Source organism: Eptatretus burgeri, chromosome 12 (genome assembly GCF_056783735.1).
Source record: "Eptatretus burgeri isolate ZD-2024b chromosome 12, Ebu_testis_v1, whole genome shotgun sequence".
Classification (NCBI taxonomy): Eukaryota; Metazoa; Chordata; class Myxini; order Myxiniformes; family Myxinidae; genus Eptatretus; species Eptatretus burgeri.
This window is the reverse complement of record NC_140972.1, coordinates 60,517,505-60,541,168: the sequence shown is the minus strand read 5'-3', so window position 1 is coordinate 60,541,168 and position 23,664 is coordinate 60,517,505. Positions and strand designations below refer to the sequence as shown.

The 23,664-nt window shown below is 40.7% G+C and overlaps 1 long non-coding RNA gene across 2 annotated transcripts in view; it reads left to right on the top strand.

Annotated features, from left to right (window-relative positions):
* LOC147015720 (uncharacterized) overlaps window positions 1–23,664 on the top strand; it is a 78,798-nt gene that overhangs the window by 23,059 nt on the left and 32,075 nt on the right. The window lies entirely within an intron of this gene.

Sequence of the window (23,664 nt, the reverse complement as noted above, 5' to 3'; positions counted from 1 at the left end):
CCGTTCTGCCTGGGTTTGAATCTCTTTCTAGCTATAAGCTGTCTTTCAAGTTCTCAGTGTTTCACAGATAGGGTGATTCATTATTGTGTGTGCCATCCCTTGGATGGATGTTAAACTGGCTGTAGTTGGTGGACGTTAAATACCCCATGATGTCCTTCATGAAGAGTAGGTGAGCTATTGCCAACACTTTGACCAAGTTACTGCTATAACCCACAGGGGGCCCTCCATCAGTGGCTCAGTTGTTCGCCCAGTCCACATATGCTACATACAGCTGTGTGCTACATACAAAATAAGAAGAATGGTTATTTTGTTGGTATAAGCTCAGTTGAGTTTTGAGTGAAGCAAAACCAGATTTCAACAGATGAGAACTATTGGATCTGATATTTATCAAATTACTCATTTCGTAACTTTATATGAATAAAAACGTACTATCGAATGCTCTTTTGCTCATTTTTCCTTGCTCAAAGTGCCAGATTTCCATCATTTTGCCGATTTTATTTTATATTTTAATTGCTTTATTGGTATAATCCACATTTTATCCCATTCTTGCCTTGACAATATTAATCAGAGCAACCGTGGGGTGTTTCAAAGTAATAGTCGATGTAAACACCACATCAAGTTCAAGTTTTTTTTTATTTTCGTTTTTACAGGGTCAAAGTATCTTGGAAGAGAGTGCTGTCATTACAAATCGACCACATACTGTACGTGCAGTCAGATATACCAGATAAACTTAACCGGTGACCTTGGGAAAAGTGACGTTACTTCCTGGGGCACAGTAATGCCATCTTGTGACGTCATAACATCTTTACCTCCCAACCTCCAAATATATTTTTGTAAATTTAATTTCAACAATAACCAGCCTACCTGTTGGCACTGGAGCTTTTTATAATACACAGACTGTACTTCGTAATGAGAGGCTCTTTCCTTTTTGTGATTCAACAGATCCTTGTTTCAACAGAATTACTTACTTGTCTTGTAAAATGCATTAATTTCAATGATAGATAGAAATGAGCTTGTGTCATCATATTTCTACCAAGGACCTAACACACTTAAGTTTAATGATCTCTTTAATCAGACAATTAGAAAGAAACTTCTTAAAACTGCAAAGTTTGGTGAAATTATTATTGATAAATTCAAGAATATCCCCCTGGTTCCTTATCGAACCGAAGTACTTTGATTTAAACTATGTATTTACTTCTAGGCTAAGTATACTGTGCTGTAAGTTATGTACTCGGTTCGATTTACTGTGCATTTTGTTTACGTTCAGTTCAAATATTGCTTCCGATGTGTGGTAATTAACGAGAAAGAAACCACTCAAGTTAACCATAACCAAATGTATTTTACAATCCATGGGATTGTCCGTAGTAATCTGCACTATCTTATTCGATACGTGTGTGTGTGTGTGTGTGTGTGTGTGTGTGTGTGTGTGTGTGTGTGTGTGTGTGTGTGTGTTTAATTGTTATCGAAATATGTGGGTTTCAGAGTGTGGAATGGAGTCCTCCCATGGCAGGCTGAAACGATCCACCTTCATTTCAGTAAGGGGTCACGATTCATGGACCAAGCTGTGAAGTTTTCGGTTCTCAAAGTTTTGTTCCGAGGGTTCTCTTCAGGATCTTCGCTGAGCTCCGGACAGCTTCCAAATGTAGTTCGTTTGTAATAATATTCCCAGGGATATTTTTTTAGCTTACCTGTAAAGTAGTTCTGGGGAGGTTATGGGATGGCGCGTCATCCGTCTGTCCATCCACAAATACTTGCAACCTCTTCTCAGAAACTACACATACAATTTCAATGAAATTTGACCATAACCTTCATCACCTGTGATGAAAAAACAGGGTCAACAGAGGGAGTTTTTGGCCTGGTGGGGGGAGGGGGGAGTGGGTTGCCTCCCCAAAGAGGTATTTGCCTTCTTCACAAACGATACACACTATTCTGATGAAACTTCATGACAACCTTCATCACCCATGACGTAACAAAGTTGTTCATATTTGAAAAATCTGCTCTCAGGGGATTTAAGGGGATTGCCTCCCAAAATATGTACAGTATAACTTCCTCCAAAACGGGGAATACGTTCTGGGATAACCTCGTGTTGGAGGAATCATTAAACGGATGGGGAAATTAGGGAAATGTTCCAGGCTCCCAAAAAACTGACCCTAAAACAGCCTTTCTTGCTTGTTATTTTTATTTATTTACGTTTCTTTGTATGGAATGGTGCAGCATTATTAAATATACATTAAAATACATGTTGGTGTCATAACCGGCGAAGCCGGTGTTATGGCTAAATATCAAAGATAAAACTGTAGAGTGAGACACAGGTTGTAATGCTGGTTGATCATTTCTGGAGGTGACCTCAAATTTGTCATCAAACTTGTCGTCAAATTTGAAATCAAATTTTTGGTATCCACCTCGCAATACATGAAAATACTAAGCAATACATGAAAATCCGCCATTTTGTTACTTGGCAAAATATAATTAATTGATAAAGCTTGTTGACGTTTATAGCGGAAGGGCAAAAAAAAAAAAACCCAATAAAGTAAATAGAAAGAGAGAACAGCATTATTGTTATACACCGCTTAGAAAATATGGACATTTTATTAGTTACTAGCTGAAGTACCCGGTAATACCCGGGAAATTTGCTGGTTAGACGAAGTGCCTATTTTCCTCACGCTAGTTAGACTGAGGCATTAGTTGTATGGAGAACATTAGGAAGGCTTCTTTTATGGGGTGATGCCGAGGGAGCAATCATTGTCTTCGCAACTGGTAAATATAGCGGTGCAGTGAATGGTTAGGTTTTAAAGTTTAATATGAAAAACACTTAGTGCTTCTTGGTTGAAATATCTTGTTCTTGGAGCACTTCCTATACTTCTCTTCATCAGCTTGCCGCCTTTTAAACTGACACTCACTGAAAAATTAAATGAAACCATCCCAAACACACCTGAAAAAACCACAAAAGAACTCATCAAAAGAAGTGGTGTAACAATTAGAAGTGGGGCCGTAAAGAAGGCCGTGTTGCGTTCACTTTCAAATCCAACTTCACTCTTGGTTGTATGTATCCTTTTATCTGGACACTGTTGTGTAGTGATGTCGAAGCGAAAGTGTCGCTGGCATAGCTATCGGCCTGTTCACGGGTTTGATCGTCTAACTGCTTGAAGAGCCGCTTGGTTAACCCGCAAGTATCGATACAGTCACCTCAATTAGCTTATTCTATGCTAAATGGATGGTTCCCAAGAAAAACGTTAACAAAAATGGCAAATGCTACACATAGAACAAATAGGTTAAACATTTATCAGCAGTTAAGCGACGAAAAGGTTGCCATGGGATATTTACAGTTAAACCGAATAACGAATAGATTAACACATACCCGTTATGCGGGGCAGATGGACATGTAAAAGAGCAAATAGGTAGATTTCCGAACACTTGAAACGATAACTTATTAGAGGAGGAGAATGTGTATGTTTAAAAAGTCAACGAATGCGAACATTTTGTATTTCAAAAAACCCTAGCGTTTTTAACCATGAAGCCTTTTGTTACGATTAATACGCCGGCACACTATTCGAAAGCCTTTTTTTAATGGAATTTTTATTTTATGTATATATATATATATATATATATATATATATATATATATATATATATATATATATATATATATATATATATATATATATTTTCATTTTTATGGAAAGCCACTTAGCGCATCCTAGAGCTGAATGTTAGGTCTATATGTGTGTAAAGTTTCATCAAGATCGGTTCACTGGTCTAGGAGCTTATTGGTTACAAACAAACAGACAGAAGGACTGCCATTTATATAGTAGATAAAAGATGAGAATCTAAACAAAATCAAGGAACATAAAAATATGCATGTCGGTTCAGGAAAACATCATGTGCACGGACTATGCAGGTAACAAATCTCATTTGAGTCTCTCTCAGCAACCGCTCGTTGGACACAAAGTCCGACCATCGATAGCCAAGGATTCTCTGAAGAGACCTAGTACCAAAGGAATTAAATATCCATCTCAGATCCTTGGTCAGAGTCCAAGTCTCACATCCATAGAGCAAGACTGGAAGCACCAAGGACCTGAAGACTCAGACTTTCGTCCTCCTGCACAGGTACCTGCAGCACCACACCCCATTATCCAGTGAATCCATGATTCCCCAGGCCCGACCCAGACGTCTATTGACCTCTGAGTCACAGCCAGCAGAGACATGAATATCACGGCCAAGGTAAGTGAATCTCTCCATGACCTCATCATCCTCACCACAAATAGGCACAGACAGGACAGCAGCATCCAAGATGTCATTGAAAGCCTGCATCTTAGTTTTGACCAAGGCAACCCGTAATCCCAGCCTCTCCAACTCCTCATTCAGCACCTCGAGGGCCCCCAAAAGGATATCTAAAGTCTCTGCAAAGATGACTGCATCATCTGCGAAATCAAGGTCAGAGATGTTGACATTACCAAATGATGCACCACAGCTTGATCTCTCTGACATCCTCCCGAGAATCCAGTCCATACAAATGCTGAAAAGTCTGGGGACCAGAACACACCCCTGATGAACTCCAGTAACAACTGGAACTAAGTCAAAGATAGTTCCACCACATCTCGCAGCACTCTCAGAAATCTACTCTCAGTAGATTTCAGACATCAGATCGATCACCACGTTTTGGTGGTACCCCACGAAGACCAAGAATTCTCCAGAGGGCATCCCGATTCACTGAATCAAACACTTTACAGAGATCAAAATAGGCTGCAAGCAGCCCATGCCAAAACTCTCGTCTGCGTTCGGTGAGGACCCGAAGAGCAAGGATACGGTCAATCGTTGACCTCTTTGGTGTAAAGCCTAACTGCTCTGGATGCTGGTGCTCAAGCAGATGGTGGCGAACCCTATCCAGAATTATCCAAGCAAAGTCCTTGCCCGGCACTGAGAGCAGCGTCACCCCTCGGTAGTTATTGCCGTCTTGGCGATCACCCTTCCCTTTCCAGAGAGGGACAACAAGGCCCCTCTCCCAGTCATTTGGGATGATGCCTGTGTTCCAGGCAGAGCACAGAACTGCATGCAACGACACGAGTGCAGCATTTCCACCAGCCTTGAGAAGTTCAGCATTGATGCCACACATCCCTGGAGCTTTACACCATTTCAACCGGTTCACCGCAGCCTCTATTTCCACAAGCGAAGGTGGACCACAGTTGATTGGAGGGTCAGCAATAGTTATTGTAACACCCCTGACGTCCAACTCGACAGCTGGTGGATCAGCCTGGTACAACCACTCAAAGTAACCGGCCCAGCGGGCCTTCACTTCGGACTCCTCTGTCAAGAGCCGACCACCCTCTGCTCTAACTGCAGTACACTGAGGGATGGGCTTGGATGAGCACAATGCATGAATTCCCCTGTGAGTAGGACCAGAATCATTTGACCACAGGTGATGCTCTACCACTTCACAAATTCCTCGCACATTGGCCTCCTTGTCCACCCTTAGCGCCCGTACAGTTTTACGCCTCAGCTCCCTGAACAGCTCAACTCTGCCATTCAGCCTCGCCCTGTGACTCTGGTCAATGGTATCCAGTGTCCCCTGAGAGACAAGATTCTTCTTTGCCCTATGGTGAGTTCCAAGACATCCACCGGCAACATCAAGGACGGTGGTCTTGAAGGCACTCCACAACTCTTCAGGACCTCCCAAAGCACCCAGACCCCCAAAATTCCACTCAGCTTGTTCGCAAACTCCTCTGCTACCCTCTCATCATTGAGCTTGCCAACATCCAGCTGAGGCTCGGATGGTACCATTTTCCTGGATTTAAGGTTCAACTTTGGAGTTGCTACAACAAGCCGGTGGTCAGTATTGAGGAACTGAGCACTCCGGTCGACCCTGCAGTTTGGGATCATCCTCCCGAGACCATCAACGAGGACATGGTCAATCTCCTTTGCCGCACCGCCAGCGTTGGAATACCAAGCCTAGCGATGAGCTTGTGGGTGCTGAAACCATGAACCGGCCACCCTAAGTCCATGACTTCTTGCAAAGTCAAGGAACTTCATGCTATTCAGGTTCACAGTTCCAGACGCATGGGGACCAACACATGTCTCATAATAACCATCCCTATCAGTTCCAGTCGATGCATTGAAATCCCCCAAGAATCGAAGTGTATCTCGTCTGGGGCACTAATCAACCACAGACTCGAGCGTGGCATCGAATGCGTCCTTCATGGTGAGATCACTCGCCTCAGTCGGAGCATAAACGGAGACCAGCGAAGTGACACCCAAGGAGTGATGAATCCTGAGTCTCACAATACTCTCATTGACCAGTGTTCCCTTAATTATCATTGGAGTCAGCTTATTGGACACAGCTACAGCAACTCCTTGGGCATGGTAACCATCAGAGCGACCAGACCAATAGTCGGTGTAACCACCCACCATGATCTCACGAGGACATGGTCAATCTGGTGGATTGTAATCCATGTAATCTGGTCTCCGAACCTCAGAGAGTGTTGCAATACCGATGTCCAAATGCTTGAGCTCAGATGATAACAGAGACAGGTGATCATCCTCTCTTGGGGATAGAACATTCCAGGCACCCACCCGAAGGGACCGCCTCAGGTTACCCCAAGGAGACGGCCGTCTGGTGGTCAACACCTCAGCACCACTCCGACACACTCTCCCGCAATCTGACCTGGGAATGTTACCCCGTGGTTTCCCTCCTATCATCAAAGATTGGGGGTCCCGAAGGCTTTGCCCCAATCCCGTCATCCGGTGCGCTGCCCTGCGATGGGAAGCTGTACATGAGGTACTCCCACGGAGTGGGATTAGATGATAAATGAGGCTTCTGGGACACCCATTCAAATGAAATTGGGAAAAAGGGGAAAAAAAACTTTCTGACACACAACAAAAGCTCAAAATAGGATACTGATTTTCTCCCCACCTCTCCCCTCCCTCCCATACAAGCAAATGTAAAATTGAGACTGTGAAAGATTGAGACTTACTGATTAAAGCACTTCTTCCCCCCAACATCATCACAGTCTTTTTATATTTTCATTCCACTCAAAGAGCGAACCAACGAATATGTGCCCATCTTCTAATTTTGGGAATAACTTAGTTTTCTTCTAACATTAATTTCCATCGAGTATATTAACAAAGAATAACTTGGAACTTGGTTCTTGGTTGAAGTGTCTTTGTTGAGCAGAAATGAAATAATAAACTTCTCCATTGTTCAATTGATAACCATCAAAGTTTTCAATCTATTCAAGGAATTTTTTTTTTTACACCCTCCAACTTATTTGTAATTAAATTTATCCACTTATTTGTTTTATCTACTTTTACCCCTTATATTTCTTCAATAAGACTTATTTGATATTTCTCACATTCTTTATGTTTCCCATTTAAATACCAAGGCTGATTGCATCTCCACTCTTTGGTTTGGTTATTGCTTGGTTCTATCATTTATAAATCAGCAAAAAGACAGCGGTAGCCCGTTAAAATTCCCAACCCAATAGCTAAACACTTATACTTATAACCATAAGGGAGACAATTGATTCCATTCTATAAAATATATATTTTATCATCAAAAGCTCCTAATGCTTTCTTATTTATCTCTTCTGTATATAATTGATGTTTATAACTTCTTATTGTATTCATTTTTCTGTACTCTTCCTTCTTTAAGGTTAAACAGTTGTAATAATGTTTAAAGTTTATTGTTTCCTTGATTATATTTTTCTTTATTCCCTTTAGCTTCTTATCACACCTTTCAATGTTATTATTATCAATATACGTAAAAGCATAAGACTTTGATCTCAATCCTATAAGTTCACTCATGACCTTCCCACCCAATTAATCTTTAAACTTACCAATAACTTTTTATTCTTTGATGAAAACAACACATCACCTGAATTATAATTACTTGTATCATATATATCAATATTATCAATCATGTCCTCATATACATCACTTGTCTTAATTTCGAATATAAAACTATCTGTATCCATATGTAACAATGACACATTATCCTTATACTTTGATTTTAAATTATTATGGTAATAATCATACATTAACGACTTTGACAAGTCAAGAATTGATGTTCCTATATAAATAGGTTTATCCATTTCAATACTCTCTTTTTTCCAATGAATAGCACAAAAGTTCTCTGAAATACACCTCCGCTCGCTCAAAACTTGGTCTATTAATTAACTTTGAAGCCTGTATCCAAGATGTAGCAAGTCTTATGTTTTGTCGATTCCTAACATTTTCCATAGTCTTTCCAAATACAGCATTATTCATTCATTTATAAAAGTCCTCAAAATCTGTTTTTGCTTCTGTTCTCCTTTTTGTATTAAAATAAATATACTTCTTTAACTAATGACTTTGTTTAAATTTCAAAATCCTTTGATGCAAAACAAAACTTTCTTTATCATTTAATGTAGTAAGTAATTTTTCTGTAGATTTACCTTTTATATTAAATGACTATTGGTAATCACTTAACCGTTCTTTTATTGGACTTTCTTTATCAGGGGCCTAAGGAAGGTCTTTATGTTTGTGATGAAGTTCTTCTGGATATTTTAAATCAACCTCAAAATAATATCCAACTTCAGCTTCATCTCATTATTTTTGAGAGGAGACAACAATGTCTTGTAAAACTTTTTCATAATATTTTTCTTTAACCCATTTAAGTTTTCTCTATAGTAAAGATTGAGACATAGCCCACTCATACAAATTCTTAGCATCATAATACATCAGGTAAGAGTTGTCCTCATTCTTATTATAATCAGGAAGATATTTGTTATTTGCTTTAGCATATCTCTTGGAACATACTTGAGATATTCCTCCTCTTTTAGCCTTCTCTATCATTAAAAGCATATCTATATCAATGATTAATTCCAAATTCTGTTTTGTCATTTTTAACATAGCACTCCAAGCCAAACCCGGGGCTTTGTAATGGTGAGCGGGGTCTAATCCATAAGAATTTTTATTATGACAGACTGTTGTAAAAGTTTCAAACACATCACCCAATAACAATACATCAGTTTTAAGATACAAATCATGATATTCTCCAAGATTCTTTATATTAAACTTCTCCCAAACCTTTTTAGCTTGTGTATAATCTCTATCGGAAATATGAGTTTTATTCAACTTGCTATAGAAACTTTCCTTTGAAGGAAGTTGTGTTTCTTTAAACTCCTCAAATGAATCCATGTTGTCATACGGATATATTCCCTTTTGTGATAAGAGATCAATCTCTTCTTGATTTGAAAAATGTGATTTAAGATTCTGTAAGTTTTTAATATTTGATGCTAAGTTAGATAATGGACTTGCCATAAACTTGTATGTATCAAGCAATCTGATATGGGTTATGGGGGATGTATGAATTGTTTTTGTGAATGAGATGTATTTTTGATCTGTGTTAGGAATGGCAGAAATATCTCCAGATGTCTTTGAAAGTTCATTTATAAATAGATGTGTGTCATAGTGAGCGTTGTTGTGAAGAAAGACAGGAATAAAGTTTTGGGGCTTGTAAATAAGATTACAACGGGAATGAGCTGGACCTCTATATTTTCCAGTAAGATGACAATGATCCCTAACTTTAACCTCTCCCTCAATTTTCTCCTCACAAATATGGCATATACTGTTCTTTCTAAATTCCTTTTTCTCTCCCTTTGTTAATGACATTGGTTTATAGGTTTTAACCATTATTTCTCTTAGTCTTATACAGTCTTTTTCCAATCATCTTATAAACTCCTCTGAGGCATCTTCTCCTCTATAAAGTTCTAACTTGTAGTCATCACCAACAGATGATTTTATATAATAACAGCAACCACAAGGAGTATGTTTTTGATATTTATTTGTGTATGATTTATTTGGATTTGCAAAAACAGTATCTATCTTTTCAAGGATACTTTCAAAATCAGCATATATCACAAACGGATGTTTTATAGATTTGTTAAAAATCTTTGAATGATATGTTTGAGCCTGCTTTTGGTAAATTGATTATGGTTGATTTATGATTACTACAATATTTCGAATGTTGATTTAATTGTTATTTTGTATGAAAGGAGTTGAGACATCTCTTACAAGGATACGTTTTACATTTTCTCTTGTATAGTTGTGATTTGGTTCATCTTGATAAATTTTTGATGAAAGCATAATGTGATTTGCCTTTAAAGTAAAGTAGAGAAGGTGAATGTGTGTTTCATCATTTTTATAGTTGTTTGAAATTTTTAATATCTTAACTTTGTTTGTATCCATTAATCCATATACATTAACAGATAGATTATTCATTTTCTCAAATTTCGGCATATCTCTCAATGACATTGGAAACTTTAATTCTTTAACATTTAATGTATTCTCGTATTTCTTATAATGTTCAACCCTTTCAGGTTTCCATTGTGGAGGATGTACGTGAGCAAGAACAGACCATAGTAAACATTTATTATCTTTGTTTTGAATATTAACAACCGCTTTCTTAAGTTTTATCTCTTTTCGTAAATCAATATAAGAAGAAGCTTGAAGAGGATCTGATTTTAATATGTGTATTTCTAAAAAGATTATTTTTGTAATCGCAAATCCGCTACCTACTACAGTGTTATCAACATCTTGTTCTTGTCTCTGGAGTTCATCGTAAACATCACATCTTACAAAATCTTGAAATGATGAGATAAAGTGAGGGTTTGTCCTCATATAGGGAGTAGTTTCATCACCTTCTCTTACTATATTCAATTTTACTCCCATATAAAACTTAAAAGTTTTCATTTCACTTTATGTGTTTTCAATTATAGTGTTTTAATGTGTTTTAAAAAAAATGTGTAAAAAAGATATTGAAGCATATTAAGATAAAACTGTAGAATGAAACCCAGGTTGTAATGCTGGTTGATCATTTCAGGAGGTGACCTCAAATTTGTCATCAAACTTGTCGTCAAATTTGAAATCAAATTTTAGGTATCCGACCTCAGTTTCTCAGAAATAAATGAAAATCTGCCATTTTGTTCCTTGGCAAAATGGAATTGATTGAAAAGACTTGTTGAAATTTATGGTGGTAGGACAAAATTAAAATTGCAGTCGATGTAAATATTGTTCATAGGATGTTTTAACAATATCATATGCGTGCGGGCAGTTTTCCCCATAAATAGAGCTTTTTTGAGCGTTTTTCTCAAAAATTTCTTCCTCGCAACACCCGAGCAACGGCAAACAAATCGATCATTTTTTCAATTCTCAGTTCTCTGCCAGTAAAAAGTCTGAACCTAATAGACACTTATTCGATTACTGTGCACACGTTTCGATACAGAGTGAGTCTCAGGTACTGTGATTCTTTTTCGTTTATAAATTTCTACATTTGCTGTCACATGTCTCCAACTTTTGTGGTTAGTTCCCTCCAAACTTTTGATGGCGCTGGTGGTCGCTAGGGCTAGGCTAATAATGGCTAAGATGAACTTCTTACAAAAATCAGCTTTTTCACCATTAAGGCATAAATATGAAAATTAACTGATCTTCCGCAAATGTGGTTACGTGTACGTATCTCCCACTGTCATTCAGTCATTATTGTGTGCTATAACTTTCAATTGCAATCGCTTGAGATAATATGATGATATTTGAGCCTAATTTAAATTGCACAGGAGATGCTTCCTCTCCTCTCACTCATATTTCTTTGCGAAGACTTGTATCAGCTACAACAATGTTTATAAAAACTGAAGAGCGCTACAAACATCTCCGTAATGAAGTGTTTTTCATGCAAATTCTTCGCAAAGCCTTTTCTGAAATTGAGGTGTCTAGTCAAAGTGAGGAATAAACTGTTGCCTCGTCATAGATGGACAGTCGGTCCTGACAATAAAACCCAGAAATATGCCCGTTCATACTATGGACAGACGGTCCGTACATTACAAAATGCATCCATTCATACTATGGGCAGTCGGTCTGAACATTACGAAATGTGCCCATTCATACTATGGACAGACGGCCCGTACATTACGAAATATGCCCGTTCATACTATGCACAGACGGTCCGGACAACTAATTATTGATTTCTTCACACTATGGACTAAGTATTGTTACATGTAATGTTTTTTATGATTATTGTAAATTCCAGTAATTTGTATGTAATTGATACTGTTTGTGAAGTGAGTTTTCATGACCATCCCAAACGCTTTTAGTTACGCTAGATTTCTGTGCAACAGTCCTTCGGCCCAGCCCTTTTCAGGGCCACCGACAATATTTTCTTGAATTGTGTATAGCATCTTCCAAGAGCCATGTTTTTTGAAACGGAGGTCGGGTCTCGCATTTGTTGGACCAGGAACTGGTCCCATATCACTGGTCATAATCATCTTCTTGTTCTTGGGATCAACTTTGAAAAAAGCTGACAGCTCCATCATTTAGAGTTTGAGTTGGATCGAGATGAAACTTGGCAGGGATATTTTTTCGAACAATTCCACATCGATTGACTGTGTCCGATTTTCGATATTTTGAAGGTATCCAATTTTTGGTAGCGATGACATCACAAATCTGATTTTTGGTGATTTGGTAGCTTTTCAATCACATCATTTTTGGAAGCGATGGCGTGCCGAATCTGAACAATTTTTTCTCCAATCTTAAGTAGACGTATAGTACCCGGTGAGAGAAATCAAACGATACCAAGTTTGGTGACCTTGACCTTTATGGTCATGGTGAAGGCCTTGTCAAAGTTTCAATTCCTCAAAGTTCAAAACTTGAATTCCTCAAGTTTCTGGAGAGTTTTCGACTGGCCGAAACTCTTTTGTCGTCTGTGATAATTTGTAGGCTTCACCGACCACTGTGGCTTTGCCGGTCTTGGGTCATATTAAATAAATGACATTTTCTGACTGTATGTGTCTGTGTGTGTGTGTGTGTGTGTGTGTGTGTGTGTGTGTGTGTGTGTGTGTGTGTGTGTGTGTGTGTGTGTGTGTGTGTGTGTGTGTGTAACACCAATCATGCCAAAACTACGAAGCCAATTGCCACCATATTTGGCACATGGACCAAGTTTGATGTCATGGTGAACATAGGCTATGTGGTTTCAACTGTAGTCACAGGGATTTGGGAGGGAAGGTCGATGAACATTCTGTATATAAATGTGTATTGTGTAGTGCCACCTGGTGGTGGTGATGGGGTATTACAATCAGCTGTGGAGATAACTTGCATTTTTGCACTGTACACGTTCCCAGAGAGTGGGAATCCCCAAAGCCAACGTCCACTAATCAGGGGAGGCAGGGGAAGGGGGTGGGGGAGGGAGGGGACGGGGTGGAGTGGGAGTCGGGAGGAGGCAGGAGTGAGAGGAGAGAGGGGAAGGGGTGGGGTCAGAGTCCGGAGGGAGCGGAATGCGGTGGGATGAGAGAGGGGAAAGGAAGGGAGGGGAAGGGAAGGGAAGGAAAGGAATGGGAGGAGAGAGGGGAATGGGCGGAAGGAGGGACCCGACGTTGCTGAGCAATGCCGGGCACCTCTCCGAGTATTTACTATAAATGGATGTGGTGTGTGTATGTGTGTGTGTGTGTGTGTGTGTGTGTGTGTGTGTGTGTGTGTGTGTGTGTGTGTGTGTGTGTGTGTGTGTGTGTGTGTGTGTGTTCATGCATGCGCGCACTTATGGTGGAGTTGTACTAGAGCGTTCTGAAGCAGAACAGCAGGCGGGTATGCAACAAGGCTGTGAAGACCAATGGAAAATTTAGTCTATTGGACCAACGGGCCCACCAGTCCTCTAAATGCTGAGCATAAAGCGAGGAAGAGGCAAGTAAGATAACATCTCTAAAATCTTTGGTTTGACTCGGCCAGGGTCGTGTTTGATCCGCCACCCTCCCAGACCCGGTCAGTTTCCTTTTTCGATTTATGAATGTACATATTTATTACTTGTGCAAAACTAATTATTCCTCCATTTTTGGTTGTCTTCGATTCGTATCAGCATGTCCGCTTGTTGATTACAAGCATTTGTATAACACGATTGGATGTTCTTTCTTTCACATTACTTTCAATTTACTCAGTAATTACATTTATAATGTCCTTGCAAGCATTAAAATTGATAATTCCTTGTAATGAGACATTAATGAGCATTTTGGTGCACGTCTAAAGAATGACCTTGTGCGATGGCAACCCGAGCCAATGATGAAAACATGGTCAAAGGGATGATCTCATAGGTTCCAGCAATGAAAGAATTTGTGTGCTCGATGATACTTGAGGGACAAGTGATCATACCCAGTGTGGGTGACTTTATATGATGCCACTGAATATGCTTTAGAACGATTCCAAAGTTATACATTTACAATGTTAAAAGACAATTCACACTTTATATTAAAATGCACTTTGGAAAATTCAACCTAAAATGTTTTATTAGTAATATTATTATTATTTTTTGACTTATGCAGGTTATTTTGTGTTCGGTATTTGCCATAAATTATTGTACAAACATATGGAGGTGTGTGTGTGTGTGTGTGTGTGTGTGTGTGTGTGTGTGTGTGTGTGTGTGTGTGTGTGTGTGTGTGTGTGTGTGTGTGTGTGTGTGTGTGTACACATATGTACACGTCTGTCTCTGTACGTCTGTCTGTTTGTGTATGTCGGTTTGTCGGTCTTTGGTGACACTTTCGAGAAAAATCACCTTTTTTCAGGTGTGCTGAAAGGCAGTGGCCTTAGTGCCAGGTTCTTCCAATTACATTGTATATGGAGCCTGGTGAGGGACCAGAGACCAAAAAGACTTGAGCTGCAGTTCCTCTATTCTACAGCTCTCCCATAAAAATGCAAACAAAGACCGTATTAGATGACTGAATGCAGCTGTAGTTGTACAAGGCAGGGTTCTGGTTTGTGTTTTTTCTTCGCAGTCATCCCACAAGAAGCTTCTGTTTGACCCTGTCTCAAACAATTTCATGTTTTTGTCAAATCCTATGGATCTATTGTGTGTAGTTTTCAAAGTTCTCAACAACACATATATTATGATCTGACCTTTCCTGGTCATTTCCAATTTCCAGCCACAGGGAAATCGCTTCTTCCCTTCTTCTTCCCGCAGAATAAATTGACATTCCAATGTTCTGTTCTTGCATATGGCAGCTTGGCTGCCAGGTAGATATCATTTCTAGGAGCACGGCTGTGCTGCTGACGCTGACACTGGTACTCATTTTGCCGACCTCGGGAGGATGACGGGCTGAGTCGACCCCACCTGGTGATAATTCAGCAGCCAACGGAGCTCATACTCAGGACCCTAAGATTCCAAGCAGCCATCCAACACTAGGCTTACATCCCAATGTGGATGTGTTTCACAGAGACACTTTCGGCTGCAGACAAAGTTTGATTTCAAGACCACGAGTCCATCAATAGATTTAGGGACAAATTAGGTCCAGATGTAGGTAAGCGAACGAATGTGGCAAGCCTTATGATTCACTAGTTCGGAGAAAGCCATGTTTTACCTTTTGTAGTTGTGCGGAAGCTTACCAAGACCCTGCGATCTTAAAATTAATGATTGCTGTGATTTCGTTCAAACGTGGATGTACAGAATCTGCTTAGAAACGGCAAGAGCTCCTGGTTCGATTGTTTTACCACTTGGAAGTTGATAAAGCCTATGCTAACACACACACACACACACACACACACACACACACATACACACACACACACACACACACACACACACACACACACACACACACACACACACACACATACACAACACTTCCTGGACACCCCCCCCCCCCCTTCACAGTCAGGCCTCTCTCTTTATAAGGGATTAGGAAACAGAAGAAGGCCATTTGCCCCATAATTCCTGCACCCCATAAACACTACATTTGTTTAATCTATCAGTTTATCGACTTGATTTCACTCGGGGTGGTGGATGAGGATTGGGGAGAGCAGTGGGGCAAGCACAGGAATTTTTCTTAATTTTTTTGTTCAGGGGGATGGGGGGTGAGGAATTCAGATTGAGGAATGAGCAAATACCAATGGCTGGTCACCTTACCTAACCTTATTTCCCTAGTCCACACTGTCCTGCCAAAACTGCAGGATGAGTAATGTCTCAAGACATGGTTTTTGCTGCTTATACAAGATTTGTTAATGTGTTTCTTTATACACACACACACACACACACACACACACACACACACACACACACACACACACACACACACACACACACACACACACACACACACACACACACACACACACACACACACACACACACACACACATGAAATGTTTGTATGTGACCCTACTTCTCTGAGCTCCCAAGGTTAATCACCACTAAACTTTATAGTTTATAGGATCACATTTTGTTGCCATCTCCACAAAGGTAGATCCATTTTTTTCAATGCTTCATAAAAAGCCCAATTTTCTTCAGATTTCAACCTGAATACCTACAATATATAATTAATTGGTGAGTTGGTGAACTGTCATCATCAAATATGGTATGAAATGTGAAAAATAACTGTTAATTAAGGCCTTACCATGATCGGTAAGATTGGCGAAGGAGTCAATTGACCTCTCAAACGTGCTAATCATTCAAAAACCGACAATAGTACAAACACAACCCATACATGGATTTAAAGGTAATTTTACTGCTCATCCAACGACTCAACTCCGGAGGGTGAAAGAAGAGGTTGTTGTGGAAAGAAACAAAAAATTATATTAATGTATTCTCAATTATATTCATTTGCTGCTTTTAATTGTTTTAACTTGCTACGACTGCTTTTAACAGTATAAAATAAGGTGTTACTTTTGCACTGGAATCACATTGACTGTCAGTAAAATTTCCTTTTACAGTCTTTTTATCTCCATAGTGATGTAGGTGAATATACAATCAAGATAAAATTGTATCTTACTAAATCTTGTGTGCTTTATCTCACCAATATATATATATATATATATATATATATATATATATATATATATATATATATATATATATATATATATATATATCCTTTCCAATGTTTAAATGAAACTGCCCAACTAAACTGCTCAAGAGAGGGACACTTTGCTGCTGGCTACAGATAAGAGGTGCCCTATTGTCTGGTGGTAATTAAATAACTCCTGGAAGGCAATTGCAACAGACGCCTTGTTGCCCAAGTGCAATTATATAACTATTGGCTTTTGGTGGCCAAGGCTTTGCTAACGGCATAAAAAACGGAATGTGGTGTTTTGAGACTCAATGGTGAATGGAAGGTATGATCAAAGTAATGGGCTTGTGTCCCCATCCACCCAGCCTCTTGTGTTTTGTCCTAACTCTTATCACCCCCTGCTTCTCAAGGCTGACCTCTTATTCACACACTGCAATCGTGGCTTGAGCGTGTCTATCCCCCTTCCCTCCTAAAATGGCCAGGTCTGCAGTTCCCTTTCTTGATGCTTGTCAGCCCTCCCCTCCTTTCACCCTTGTCTTTTGCTGTCCAGAATGGTATAAAGACAATTAATCTGTGCATTTTGAAGAAAAAGAGGATCATGTTTGATGTTGCTTGCCCCGTTTATCCTCTTTCCCATGCACATGTTTGTTGTTATTTGTATTTGATATGTGCTGTTAATAAGTGGTTTCAGACTTCAGAAGAGAAGAACTGAATTTATTCCACAGTTGTAGAAAAAATGTTACCACCTTAGCCTTCACCAAATATACACTCCAAATATACATCCTATAGTTTAAAAGAGCCAAGTTAGCAGAGTGATTTAATTTCTGATCATAGATGTCTCACCTCAAATTAGCAATTTTTGGAGTTTGTATTACTGGTAGAACGGGAATTCAGTGTAAATATTCAGTGAGGAGATATTGTAGTGGGTGGAGCTGGTAACCTTGGCAACTGTTAATTTTTTCGATTTTCAATGGTTTCTGGTCATTATCACAGAAATATTCAATCACAGATGAGATATATTTAATTTCTTACAATATTATCATAAACCTCCAACAACCACCTCACAATAAGGTACTAAGTGGTATTACTGTTTGGTTGTTTTTGACCTCACTGCTTTGAACTCCCAATGTTTAATGATCACAACAAAACTTTATATGATCAGATTTTTAAGCAAGATGTACCTGAATGGGTGTTTTTAACAGTTATGAGGAGGCAATTTGACCTGATATCACTTGTTGACACCCTTTAGACCCTGAAAACATTTACAGACTTTAAATCTCTTCCCCCCCCCCCCCCATTGGACCCTTTTACAACGTATACACATTATTCAGCCCTTTTGACAGTTTTCAGACATGCAGACTTTTTAAGAACATTTGGAAACTTTAGATCCATTAGGCCCTTATAAGGCCATCAGTACATTCCCCTGATGAACTCCAGTAACAACTGGAAATAAGTCGGAGATGGTATCACCAAATCTCACAGCATTCTCAGTCCCAGAGTATAGTTCAGACATCAGATTGATCAGTTTTGGTGGCACCTCAAGAAGACCACAAATCCTCCAGAGGGCATACGCATTCACTGAATCGAATGCTTTGCAGAGATCAATGGAGGCTGCAAACAGCCCCTGCTGAAACTTGTCTGCGTTCAGTGAGTACCCAAATAACAAGGATACGGTCAATCGTTGACCTCTTTGGTGCAAAGCCTGACTGCTCTGGGTGCTGGTGCTCACGCAAATGGTGGCAAACCCAATCAAGAAATATCCGAGCAAAGACCTTGCACTGAGAGTAACATCACCACTCGGTAGTTGTTGCAGTCCTGGCAATCATCCTTCCCTTTCCAGAGAGAGACAACGAGGCCCCTTTTCTTTTCAGTTGGGATGATGCTTGTGTTCCAAACAGAGCACAGAACTGCATGCAACGACAGGAGTACAGCATTTCCACCAGCCTTGAGAAGTTCAGCATGGATGCCACAGATCCTACGAGCTTTACACCATTTCAACCGGTTCACCACAGCCAATGTTTCCACAAATGAAGGTGAATCAGTTGATTGGAGGGTCAGCAATAGGGATAGTAACACCCCTGACATCCAACTCAACAGCTGGTAGATCAGCCTGGTACAGCCGCTAAAAGTAACCGGTCCAGCGGGCCTTGAGTGGCCCAGTCAGAGCCCCAACCTAAATATTAACTCAGGGAGGTGGACACTTATCCAAACAAGATATTCTAGTTTCACATTTTAAATTAATTTTCTGAAATTTGTAGAATTTGTTTTACTTGTGGATTAGGATGTGTAAATAAAGGTGGGAAAAGTCTGATTTTATGCAATTTAATTCCAGGCTGTAAGGCAACAAAGGGTGAAAATGTTGAAAGGGGGTTATAGACTTTCTATAATCACTGTAAATGAAATGGCAGCATTTGGAAAAGTAGTTTGAGAGCCTGGTTATCATTTTTGAGGTGGGGGTGGGTATACTGGCCAAACACATCATGGTGTGCAGGGACTACAGTTGTGGGAGAATATATGAAGAGGCCTTGCAGTTGTCAGATTCATGACAACTCATTCCTCAAGGTATTGGCTGCAATGTAATTAGTAGATCGCATTTTAGTCTTTGCAAATGGAATTTGTGAAGGTGCATGCTTTTGTTGAGGGCAGCTGATGAAACATACAAGGCAAATAGTTTGCTATCAACACGAATTTAAATTGTGGGAACAAAGTGTGCAGAATTCAGTGTCGCAATTTGCATTTTCTCCGGGTAAGCGTAATTATACATTTCCCGTATTAAATGGTAGCTGTTAGATCTGGTTTCTGATCTGTCGTGGAAGCAGTGAAGGTAACTGTCCAGTATTGGTGTCTTCTTGTTATTCTTTGTGAAGAGGCTGAACGTGGCCCAGAGTCTCATGAAGATCGAAATAATGCTGCCATTGCTTAAGTTACTCCATTTTATCTGGAAATCCGAGAGCTGCATCACCTCTTCTACGAGTCATCACCAAATGTTTCATCGCTGGAAGCTTACACGATAACGTCAGCATCCTGTTGGAAGCTTTTTTATTTCACTCCCTCCACAATCCCTTGACCTTTCTCCCACCCCACCCTCTCCAAAACACGTGTCGATTGTCAATGTATCATGCTCCTTATAAATTGAGGACTCTCAACCATGTATCATTGGCTGCCATTTTGAAGCTCCTGTGATGTGAATTTCTCCTTCCTCGTTCTGGGTTAAAATAAGCAAGATCGACAGCCAGAAACGTGGATGAAAATGTACAGATCCCGAATGGGCCACAAAGTTTGCCCTTCATGATCTAAGTTAGTCTGCGAAGGCCTATCATGTGGAAGGGGTTTTTTGGGGGTAAGAGGAGGGGTGGTGGTAGGGAGAGGGGTGCGGAGTTTGCTTTTCGCTGTTTTAAAAAAGGTTTTCACACAAAGGTTGAAAATAAATTTTATACCCAGTAACAGGATGTTTTTGTTCTTTGTTTCACAATGAACCTGCAGTAATGAAGAAACTGCAAACAGCCCTTATTAGCACCGTGTGAGGTGATAACTCGAGACTTCGACTGTCAGACATTGATTTCATTTTTCAAAGATCTTGAATTTAACATTAATCCTGCACTTGATGGGGCAGTTAATTTTGACTTTCACCATCCTTTTTTTCATATTTTTCTTTCGCTCTTTTTCTGATCTTTTTGGGGATGTTTAATGTCCACCAGAGAATCATTCTTATCTGGTGATCCACCTTAAGGCCCCACTGAAGGACGGTGAACTACCTTTTTTAGCTCGGCAAACGGTGGATTCTGAGCTACAGGTATTTGCTATCTCCTCTGAAGATACACACACACAATTTTGATGAAACTTGATCACAGCCTTTATCACCCGTGATGTATCAAAGTTTGTTCACGGCATTAAAAAAAAGATCCATAGGTATTTACTTTCTTCTCCATTATGAATTTTGTGGCTCCTCCATGCCTACCAGTGGTTACCTGGTTATCTTATCCAGGTGAGCACCCAGGGATATTGCTCCTATGTTTTTTGCACACAAGATCGAGGCTCATGGAAGAGCGAGAGGTGATGGAGGATGAAATGGGAATGTACTAACAGTGGGACAATAGTGTTGCGGTTTAATAAACCGTATGCTGAAATTGAAAGGCACACAGCACGTAGACTTTTAGAATCTCCGTAACGAACGTAAAGAATAACGCCTTCTCTATCGGGGTTATGTAATTAAATGCGTTGGGTTGAGTAGTTTGCGGCCCCTGTCAACCAGTTGGGAGAATAGAACATCAGCGCATGATGGCATGTGCTATGACAGCCGTCATCACAGGGCGTGCGTGTTTTACTGTCCTGGCATTCAACGTGTGCTACGTACACCAGCATTCTGGAACGCACGCCAAATTCTCACATTCCCATTTATTGTTTAAAGCCCCATAAAGTCTTTGTTTGTTTGTATGGACGTCTAACCTGTATTGTAATTTATTGCCATCTTCCCCTTTACTGTATTTCTTTTCCAGAATTCTCGTTTATTCCCCTCCACCAAAAATGACTGGCAAACGAACCAAGACACAACCTAGTCTCCCTGAAATGATTGTCCCCTTCCCTGGCTTTGTGCCATGAACATTGTTGGACGTTTGGGGTTTGTCCCAGGAGCATAGGGGCAGAAGACATTCCCCCCATGTTAAGTACGGAGCTCTGTTCATGACGACAGCCGGAAGCACCAAATGACTGACTATCCGACCGGGCGGCTGAATGGGCGGGGATGGGGGGAACCCTCCATGGCAGGTATGGGGCTGGCTCGTGGGGTCTGACGTGGCCCAATGACTGTTCCCCAGCCTTCTCAGGGGATCGGAGGTGTGGCTCTTTGGACCCGCCTGCCCCCAGGGCTATAAAGCTGTGCTCGGTGCGCTGATTCAGTCTCTCTGTTGTCGCCCCTGAGCACCTTGGTCTTGGTTGCTGCACTGTCTCTGTCATTGCCCCCAAGCTACCTTGGTCCTGGTTGCTGTGCTCTCTTTCTTCTTTTGCCTCGAGCTATCGGGGTCCTGGTCATGGCAGAAGCTTGTTCTCTCTCTGCCTGGGTCGTTGCACTCGTTTCTTCCCTGGTCCTCGACGCATTGGTTTGTGCTCCCGACGGAGCTGGTGGACCCTCGATGGTAGACAGCAGTGTCGGTGCCATTTTGGAGAGAGGTACCAAGCTCGGGAGTGTGACGGTGATGTACATACCAGTCCCAATTTGTCTCCCCATGTGTGTGGTCTGATGGGTACCCTGTTTTGTTAGCCAGGAGGTAAGGCATAGGTTAAGTCTGCAACTTGTATATTTGCTTTCCCATTTTATAAATACACACCTTGATTACACACTTTTTAATGCATTTCCCCTTTTCTTGCCAAGGTTTCCCTTTGATGCCATTAAAGCCCTTAAGTTCCCCTCCCTTTTTCCCGTACCCCTCATTGCTTATTATAAATAAATTATTCTTGCTATATTTCCAATCTGCCCGTGGTTTTCCTTTCTTCCATTAGTCCAGCAATGTCCGGATGTAGATTAGCCGGGAGGATATATTCCCCACTCATGGGCTATCGTATCAATCCAGCATTGTGCTAGCAGAAAGATCGGCCACATTAATCACGATTTAATAAGGATAAAAGCATAATTGCTGAGGGCGCGATTCCCCCATAAAGAGATCATGTGTTCTTAGGTAAATTGTGTCAGACGGAGGACCCTAAGTCACGTGGTCAAGTGATTGGTGTTCGCCGTCGTTTAGTGTCCTGCTGCAACACAAAGTTCTCCATGTGCGACGGCCTGCGATTCCCGGTGAGTCTGGGGAGAACCAGGGATACCCCCCATCCTCTTCGTACCTCGATGACCACAACAAAAGGTTGACACAAAAAGCAACGAAGAATGAACATATAACTGTAGTGTGTGTGTGTGTGTGTGTGTGTGTGTGTGTGTGTGTGTGTGTGTGTGTGTGTGTGTGTGTGTGTGTGTGTGTGTGTGTGTGTGTGTGTGTGTGTGTGTGTCCTCCATAACTCCAAAACCATGAAACCTATCATCCTGAAAATTTGCATGCATACTAAGAGAATAAAGGTAACTCCAAGGAAGTGCATTGATGAAAATTGGGTGTTTGTGTTAATTAAAACACCCCTTTTGAAGCTAATTAATGGCCATATTTAATAATATTATTTACCGGGCGTAGTGGCGTGCGCCTGTAATCCGGCTACTCGGAGGCTTGGCTTGGAGGATCGCTTGAGGACGGGTGCTCTGTGCTGGGCCGCGCTATGAGAGGGTGTAGGGCAGCCCGGAATCATGGCGAAACCCAATTCTTGTCCCTGTGTCGTAAGAGTTGACCAGGGTTGCATCAGGAAGGGCATCCGGCGTAAAACCTGTGCCAAATCAGTATGCGGATCATAACAGATGATCCGCTGTGGCCACCCCTAACGGGAGTAGCCGAAAGAAGAAGAAGATTTAATAATATTATTTATCAGGCGCATCATCGGCCATCTTGCTCTATATGGGGTCTTGAGGCGTTTCCAGGGTCACCTCGCTGGGGTCTGAAGCCAACCATGTGTTTTTTGGCCTGTTCAATCAAGCCTTGACTTGGAACAGGCTGCAACAATTTCTTCACAATAAAGTTTTTTTTTCACTTTCTTCACTCATATTATCGAATGCCTGTTCATCATCACTATGAATCGTTGGGTACATTGCAATGCTTACAAACACTTGGAGACACCAATTTTTGTGGCTATGTTTCGTGTCGGCACATGCCATAACCTTGACAATCTCTTAAACTAAGCTGACTTACAAAATTTAAGATCCAGATTTGAAATTAGCAGAAGTTGCGACTGCTAAAAAAAAGTGTTCATTTGTCAAATTCGGACATGGTTAGGTAATTCGGACAAAGCT